At 41.9% G+C, this 9,391-nt stretch overlaps 1 long non-coding RNA gene across 1 annotated transcript; it reads right to left on the bottom strand.

Annotated features, from left to right (window-relative positions):
• Nucleotides 1-985: 985 nt before the first annotated feature.
• Nucleotides 986-5,203, bottom strand: LOC122941126. The gene is made up of 2 exons (XR_006390417.1): nucleotides 5,149-5,203; nucleotides 986-1,531 (listed from the first exon to the last, which is right to left on the bottom strand). It is a non-coding gene; the product is annotated as an uncharacterized LOC122941126 (long non-coding RNA).
• Between the last annotated feature and the right edge of the window lie 4,188 nt (nucleotides 5,204-9,391).

Below are 9,391 nucleotides of genomic sequence, written 5' to 3'. Positions count from 1 at the left end.
ATTCACCTTTCCAGGCACCGTCCAGTCTGGATCTTATTTTTCCATCTCCACAGATCCAGTACACATCTCCTATGGAGTATACTTGGTTCTGAGTGAGGGATATGTTCAGATTGCTGTATTTGTGACAATAACCTTTGGTGAAATTCTGTACATTCCTCCCATGTGTACTACCTTTGTAACATGTGTAGTTACCTGGATTCCTGCCCCAGGGCGAGGATTTTTTAACAACAGAGGGTATTTTGATTTCCATTCTTTACATGCACTGTGGTTATAAGACATATTAACAAAAAGAGTCAAAAAACATTCTTCAACACTTTCTGGTAACACTAGGGGTACGGTACCTAGGTGTGGCTTGGCAGAGGTAACACTAGGGGTACGGTACCTAGGTGTGGCTTGGCAGCACCACATATGTAACAGTTACTTTTATTCACAGAGGCTGCACTATACTTCATCCACTCCAGCCACAAATTAACATCAGAAAAACCCGTCCCCTTGGCCAAAGTATCCTCATATGTGGGATCAGATATGGCCCTTAGGTTTTTTAAAGAAACTATATGTGGGGCTAGTGGGTTTTTGGGGACACCTGTGATGGGTTGGTATTCCTTAGACTTATACATATCTCTAAGTCTGAACATTTGTGTTACCCGGGAAGTCGCAGCTCCCCACATTTTATGGAAGTACCATCCCAATACATAATCTCCTTCATCATATTTACCAGGGTTTTCTATTGTCAATACAATTTTCATTTCCACTGACCTTTTTTTGCAATAATTCAATGAGGAGGTGTCCTCATAACACGTCCCTCTCTCAAGGAGTGTCATTCTAGTCAAAAGGGACTTAGAATCTTTATCCCTCCTTTTGAGGGCGCTTTCTGGTTTATATCCCCATTCAGTCCCTGTATTCCATCCCACTGATCCTCAAGTATGCACAACCTTTTCCCCAGTATGAGTCTGTTACACATATATAGGCCTGTCCTTCTACATAGTTGTTGGAACAGTAGTTATAATATGAACATGTTTTCAATATATCACAAAGACAAAAGGTGTAGGTAGCTACGTGAGGGTTAGATGAATTATACCAAAAGGTGATGACGCCGCCCTTGCTAGTTGCGGCTACTTCTCCCATACTGCTAATTGGTAAAATCAACAAGATTATTGAAGCAATCTTAGTCAGTACATTCAGCCATTTTCCAGAAAAGAGTGAGGAGCTCATCATGTTGGAGGTCAGGGCCGTCTGCCTCCGTTAGTACCTCTGGGCCTTGTTGGAGGTCAGGGCTGTCTGCCCCCGTTAGTACCTCTTGTCCTTCTTCAAGGCCAAGGCTGTCTGCCTCCGTTCCTGCCTCCTCTCTTGCTCTCACAAGCTTCACTCGGGTGGCGTGGATCCAAGTTGAAGATTGTTTAGTCAGCACGGCTGTTCTGGTTACTGCGACCACGGTAGTGGGTGGGCCATATGCAAAGTCACCTTGGGATTTTCCTTTCTTCAGTGTTTTGATCACTACCTCATCCCCCACCCTGTATGGGTGGGTGGGTTCCTGTGGAAGAGAGGGGGACTTACAAGCAACTTTTTTCTCAGTTTTATTAAGTACCTGGTACTTGGGCGGGTGGGGAAAGGCCTTCCTATGAGTATCTGTAAGGATTCTCAATGCTGTTATATCCTACCCCCTCTTTGCAGACTAATCCTGTCTTAGGATTTTTCTGCAATACTGGATAACACCAGTCTTGCTGTTCCTGTTCAGTGGCATATCTTTGAAGATAAGTAAGCATTTGTGACATCTCAGGGGTTGGAGGTGCCAAACATGGCATCTACCAATGGTTACACAAACCTGTGGGGTTGCATTTGGCCACTCGTTTCGCCACCTTATCTGCCAGCGCATTGCCCTGTGAGACATGATCCTTACCATCTGCTGCCGTGAATCCTCTCCTCTGTCAAATCATACCATGGTCCCACACTACCCCATGTGCGTATCTACTCTCAGTATAGATGGTGACAGGTTTATCAGTATGTAGAATACATGCTCTAGTGAGTGCAATGAGCTCAGCTGCCTGCTGTGTTGAGTGTGGATGTCCTTGAGTAGGCCTACAACATCATGTGTAGTGTGCAAAAATGGTGTAACGTCACATTGTGAAAGGAGTTGCCAACTCTACCATCATAGCACAGGCTGCAAGAGAACACAGACATGCCGGCATCCCTTGAACAGGGGTGGGCATTACCTTTGAGAAAAATACACAAGGACGCAACTTGCCTCCGTGTTCTTGTGTCAGTACACCCGCCATGGTTTTACAATTTTGTCGTGCAAACATGTGGAAGGGCAGTTTGTAGTCAGGGAGGCCCAATCCTGGACTTGACATTAATGAACATTTCAGATAATCAAATGCATTGTACATTTCTGAAGACCATTTATTAAATCAGGTTTGTCCTGTAGTGTTGCCTCAAGATATTGTCATAGTAGGAACAGTCTGGGATCCATTGTCTGCAGTAGTTTATCATTCCAAGGAAGGATAGCATTTCCTTCTTGGAGAGCGGGGTGACCAGGCCCGCTACAGACTGAACTCTCCCTGGACTGATCCTCCTTTCCCCCTTTGTGAGGACAAACCCCAAGTATTCGACTTGCTGTTTACACCATTGCATTTTCCCTAATGACACTTTGTGTCCACATTCAAACAACCATTGTAACAGTGTTATACCATCCTCAATGTTGGCCTCCACTGACATACTGCACAACAGTAAATCATCCACGTATTGCAACAACACGGAACCTTGGGGGGGGGTGCCATGGTTTTAACGTGGCTTGGAGGACTATGCTGTACACTACAGGTGAATCAGCATATCCCTGGGGTCTGCCCCAGGTCAGTTGACGTCTGACAAAGGAAAAAGCAAAAATTAGTCTGGTCTTCTTGTCAACTGGGACAGAAAAGAATGCATTTTTCAGATCTATCACACTGAACCAAACAGCGTCTGCTGGAATGGCAGATAGTAATTGAGTGATGTCAGGTACAATAGGGGCTATTAGGCACAATGATGTTGTTGATGGCCCTTAAATCCTGTACAAAGCGGGTAGCACCATCTGCCTTTGTCACTGGATTTACAGGCATGCTGTAGGGTGAAATCACCTCTTCCAGGATTCCCTTTTTGTAGGAATTCTTTTATCATTGGCCTAAGTCCATCGAGTTTCTCTTTTGGCAGTAGGTATTGTTTTGGAAGACGGAAATGACACTTGGTTTTACAGTAGCTTTGTAAGGTGTGCAATCTATGAATCCTGTGTCATATTCATGTGAAGACCATAATGCAGGGTTAATGTTGTTAAGTTCTGGGTGGTTCTGTATGTTTGCAAGAATCAGTGGCACTGGTGTAGAGATTGGAATGAGATCTGAGTGTACTCTTATGCCCAGATTTTTGGCTGACACTTGTAAGTCAAGCTTAATGAACAAATCTTTACTTAACACACTTGAGGTTGCACTGCTATCTACCATGAATCCTACTCTCAGTCATCTAAGTCCACCCCTTTTAGTCGGACGCTGTGGTCCTCCTACTCTCTGTCATTAGATTCCCAGCTGCCCATGAGGACAGAGCTCTGATGTCCAGCACAACACTTAACATGTAACACATAACTTCAAACATTGAAACAAACAGATCTGACAATACAGACATAAACAAACAAAAGGCCCATAAAAACTTTTCTTTGACTTCAATAATAATAAAAAATGTACAGCTTGATCAATGCTGTTGGCACCAATAAAAACCAAAAACTTCCAAGAAAAATAAAATTCTCAATGCGCATATTATATGAAAACAGATATCGTACTCCATACACATTCATATACAGCTCTTCTAAAAGCATCCATTAGGGCTCTTTCACACTTTCAACTCCACTACAACTCAGAGCCACACCCATTCACATACCACTGAATCATTTGTCTTCCAACCTAATCACACAATTGTCTTTGTTTCATCCCAAAACTTGCAGCACAGACAAACACAGCTTTCCTGGAAACAGATAGCCACACCACACACAGAATTGATAATAGTATATCTCGTTGTTGTGCTGTTTTCCAATGTTTTCTGATCTTCACTCTGTGATTAATCAACTCTTATAAGAAGACAATATACATGTTTTAATCATACAGTCATTTTTGTTAAACCCAAATCATTTTATATGCCAGGTGGTCTTAGTTAATGTTGTACATATATAATAATTCTTGTTAAAAGCTGGATTCTCACATTACACTGCTGGGGAAAGAAAATTATTGAACAATTTTTTTTTTCTATAATAATATTACACATATAACATCACTTACTCTGCAGGATTCCCTACCCCTTTGTATCATGTAATCCATATCCTAGGACCGGTCATGGTCAAAATGTGGCCATGCTTCTTTGTCTCCCAGACAAAGACCCTTTATCATGTCCATGTAGTACGGGCTATTATCGCCGTCCCTGGGAAAAGGGGCTAGCAGCTTGCATGAACTCAGTCCATCCAGCTAAATTATCCACCCATGGGTTAACTAGGAAGTAATTTATGGGACTACACCGTGCAACATAAACTTTGCATGTTTCTCCCGTCTCAGGTTTGGGATAATTTGTTTTAGACTCTTGTGACCCCATTCCGTCTGATATTTTAATGATGCTACTTTCCTAGGACTAGCTGTACTGAAGCGTTAAGGATTCGACAAATTAATCCTGTCAACTAGGCAAAGGACTCAGGTCTGATCACAAAATATCAGAGAGTTTCATCAAACATATAATTTGTTGCTTTGGTCTGCCACTTGTGTTCACCTATCCCCGGGTTAATGGATTGCTCCTAGCCGGGGGTGGGGCATATTGCAGACCTCCGCAACACAGTAAAACAACAATGCAATGTCCTTAAAACTCTATGCAAATAGTGAACTTCAGTCCGTACACTTACCACCCGGACATCAGTATCCTTATATCAACTCTAATATTCTTATACTTTAAAACCGCTTTAAAAGAGTCAAACCAAGCTCCATCCTTGTCTCCCTGAGACAATATTATCTAGTGCACACTATATTTTCTCTGAGTGATCCTCACGGCGGACTCCCGGAGTCCCCGGGTCACTCCCCCAGACTCCAGGAGTCTGTTCCCTGTATCCCTGATACAGTAATTATACTAGAAGTTGTAGGTTCTACTTACTAGATCGAGACGTGGTCGTCGGATCGGCCAGAGGACACTAACAGATGCCTTTCTTACCGAAACTCAATGAACCTTCTCGATCCCCGGACACGAGCCCCCAAACTGATAGGAATCTCAACGTCCCACTTGGTACCCCTGGCACCAAACTTCTAGTAATCGGCTTGGTTTGAGTCCTTTTCTGACGTCAGGAGAGCGCTTCACTCAGTAGGTAATAAAAGACACAACAGTGATGTACTGAATGAACACTCTGAGGTTTATTTTTAATGCACACAGGTTATATAGAGGGGGCTTTACCCCCTTTATTAGCATATCATCGTAAGTTATGTATTCAACCTATCATATTAACACGCTTCTATTCTACAGACAGTGAAAGAGAAACAAAAACGGAACTTCCATATTAGGAATATTGTCCGGGAGTAGTGCCAAAGAGATAAAATTCAGGGTTACAGAGAATAGAAACTTAACAGCAATTAGTTTGACAGTAATCAGAGCTATTTCCTAACAGAGAAACAAAACTTCAGCAAAATGCAGAATTTTTTTTTGACATTAAAAAGAACATGGATTCCTTTCAGTTACTAACGGTTATATCATCCCAGGGCAGGCTCGCATAAGTGAAAAGGAGAACGGCACAAAGATTCTCTGGGGCACATTCTGGTGTAAGGGACACTGGCCAGATGTTGGTTCAAGGTTCCCTTGATGGTCTGTATTAATGTGCCTATTGCAAGGTCCCTTGTAGTTGTGACGCCAGTAACTTTTGTATGGAGGTACAACCATTTACTGTAGTGTTAATTGAGGAACTTGAGACTGAGGCAAGCAGGATGAAATTCAAGGTGGAACTTTACTGAAGATGACTTCTGCTAACAGTACCTCCAATGCATTAAGACAGTCTCTTAGGAGTGGATTGCTCACCTCTAGGTAGAATAGTTGCAGGCTTTAACCCTGGACTGTGAAGCCGACAGGGACAGAGCAGAGAGGCTAGGAATATGCCTCCCTCCAGGTATTCAGCTACATTGCTGTTGCTTTCTGAGTAAGTTCATGAGATAACTGCTTTGAACGGAACTCTCACTTGGATTGACCTGAGCTCATCTGATCTGGTTTGAACTTGACTCAACTGAACTGAACTGCCTAACTTAGGTCTGAGCTAAGCTATATATACACACTGAAACTGCTCCATCTTGTGGAAAAACAAGTGTAGTGCACCCTGACTAGCCCTGTGTAAAGGATATTTGCATGTAGAATCACATTGTAACATGGGAGAATATGACGGGAGATAAAATACAAAATGCAGGCATATTACATGACTTGAATACATAATTAAAACACGTTTGCGGTGCCCACGGTCATGTAGTGTGACACTGCACAGGCCCCAAATGTAAAAGGGTCTAATATCTCCTGAAAAGGAGAGAGGAGAAAATGGAGTCAAGCCTGACATATAAAAAAAAAAACATTGAAATATTTACCCCTGTGCCACTATTTAAAAAACAGAATCCTGTAAAAAAAACACATGCGTGAAAGATTTACCACTGAAGGAAACCAAAACTATGTTTCCTTCCAAGTTTGAAACATAGAAAATAATATACCATGTCAGCTGACCCCCCAAAAAATTGTAGGTGAGGGCATGCAGGTGAGCTGACCCTCCCCGAAGAGGGACATGAATTTATACTATGCACTGATCCCCAAAACTCTTAAGCCTCCAAAGTCAGAAGAAGATAATGGGAGGGAATGGCAATTAGTATTTCACTTGGTGGATGATGGGGATGAGACACAGTTGTCAATAAGTAGGGTCTTGTTAGGTCAACACAAGTCAGGAGGATGACCAGAGTGAGGAAGTGGATTTGGAGATGGGGGACGATGACATCACTGACCTAACCCGGGAAGGTGGAAAGCCAAGCAAGGAACGCAGGACAGCGGGGGAGGGATCCACAGCACTGCAACAGGCTAGAAGAGGCTGTGTGGTGGCAAAAGGGAGAAGGCAGGCCACAATAAACAGGCCTGCAACTGTTCCCCCTTATTTTACATCATATTAATAAACTAACTAAAAACATAACAATAAACACTCAAACACAGGAACATAATGGGGGAAGACTGTACACTGGAGGATAAATGAGTAGGGGTGGGAACAGTAGAAACATGAACCCCACCAGCATGATCTGCCACATGGCATCACAGCACCCTAATCGGTGGTTTATATAATAATAATAAAGTTTAAAATAGCCTCAAAAAGTATGTTGCTTAATAGTGTTGCAGGTCCCAATTGTGAAGTGGGTGCAGTTCACATAGGAAAATGTGAAGAAATTATTCCAACCCCTTGCACTTTAGGAACTATGAGAATTTGGGGAAATTTCCCAACAGGTCGAACAAGTGAATAGAATAGAAGATAGGGAACCGCCGAATGCGGAGCATAGCCGTACTTCAGAGAAGCAAAATTTTCCCCACCAGGCAATGAGGGGTGTCCAAAGAACTGTAACAGGGAAACAGGGTACCCCACACAAAAGAAGTCATGCAGAGGAAAGCGCGGGAGAAAGAAACACAAGTCCAACCCCCCAAAAAAGCAGGGGGATATAGTGGGGATTTTCAACCACACGTCCTAACACAACCCGAGAAAGAAGTTTTGGGAAAAGGCCTGAAGTTTGCCCCCACTGTTGGGATTAACAAATTTGAGGCCTTTTTGGACGTACATAAATTTGTGCGTAAATTGAATATGCCAAATATTGTTTAACCAATCAGGCTCCATGTTGAAATTTTGAGGAGGAAGGCAATATTGTACTTACCCAACTTAGGGAGAAATAAAAAAATAAATAAAAAAATAAATAAAATTTGTGTATAGAGGCTTTTAAAAGGGGAGTCCTTAAGGAGATCGAGGGAATTGGCACTAAACCCAGGAGACAGAATTTAACATCAGAACAAAGACTTTAAAACAGCTTGAAAACAACAAGAGGATAGCGATTAAACCAGCAGATAGGGGGGGGTCGTTATTATGGATATTGATATGTATGAGATGGAGTTGTCCAGATTGTTGGCAGATGTGGGAATTTACCAAATACTTAAGAAAAATCGCACTTTGGAGTTTTAAGCAAAGTTAGAACAATTGCTAACTAGGGGCCTCAAGGACGGGATTATTAACAAGAAGGAATTTGATTGTTTGAACAATAAACATCCAGTAACCCCTGTTATATATTTCCTGCCTAAGATCCATAAGAGTCAGACGAATCCGCCGGGTAGGCCAATTGTTTCTGGTATTAATTCACTAACTAGTCGTTTGGGAGAATATGTAGATTTTTTTTTTCTCCAAAAGTATGTCCCTTTAATGCCATCCTTTTTAAAGTACACTGGTAGTGTCCTGGAATTTTTCAGAGACCTTGACAGTTGCCCTGTAAATTTATGGTTGACCACTATTGATGTGGCTTCATGATATACGGTGATTCCTAAACAATTGGGGCTCAAGGCTATTGAGCAAGCACTGAATAATGATCACTTTTTTTGAAGATAATCAGCTCAAAACGAAAACATTCTTTGAAGAGACAGATGTCAACGGCTATATAGATACCTCCAGCTGTCACAACACACTGTGGTTGAAAAACATTCCTCAAGGGCAAATAAAAAGGGTCTTTAGAAATTGTACTAAACTGGAGGATTTTAGGACACAAAGTGAGATAATTAAGGAGCGTCTTATGGAAAAAGGATATCAGGTAGAGGAATTAGCCCAATGCAGCAGGGTGGTAGTGGAAGAAAGAAGAAAAAAAGGGAAAAAGGTGGAGACTGAGAAAGATTTTCGCTTTTCTCCTTTTTAACCCAATTTAATACACAAGCAGGCTTGATAAAGGATGCGATTAGGAAGAATTGGTCCACTTTGAAAAATGATCTTGTGCTAGGGAAGGATATTCCACAGCTACCTGTTGTGATTTTCAAAAAGGCTTCCTGTCTACGTACTAAATTAGTGCATAGCTCCAATCACAAAGAAAAAATAATAAAAGGGAATAAGTTTAGCTGGTGTGGGTTTTGTTTGCCATGTAGAAATCGTAAAGGGAAGATAAGAAAATGAGTACTCAATCTGTTCACTCAAATGAAAAAAATATAGATATAAAGGTTAAAGGGCAGATCACCTGTGAGAGTTTAGGAGTTGTTTACATGTTGGAGTGCCCGTGTGGCCTCCAATATGTGGGACGTACCCTAAGGAAACTCAAATTAAGAATTCAGGAACATGTGAGAAATATTAGGAAGTGGCTTGAAACACACAGTGTTT

The sequence above is a fragment of the Bufo gargarizans genome, chromosome 6 (assembly GCF_014858855.1).
Source record: "Bufo gargarizans isolate SCDJY-AF-19 chromosome 6, ASM1485885v1, whole genome shotgun sequence".
Taxonomy (NCBI): Eukaryota; Metazoa; Chordata; class Amphibia; order Anura; family Bufonidae; genus Bufo; species Bufo gargarizans.
Note: the sequence above shows the minus strand (reverse complement) of the source record. Positions and strands in the feature narration are given on the sequence as shown.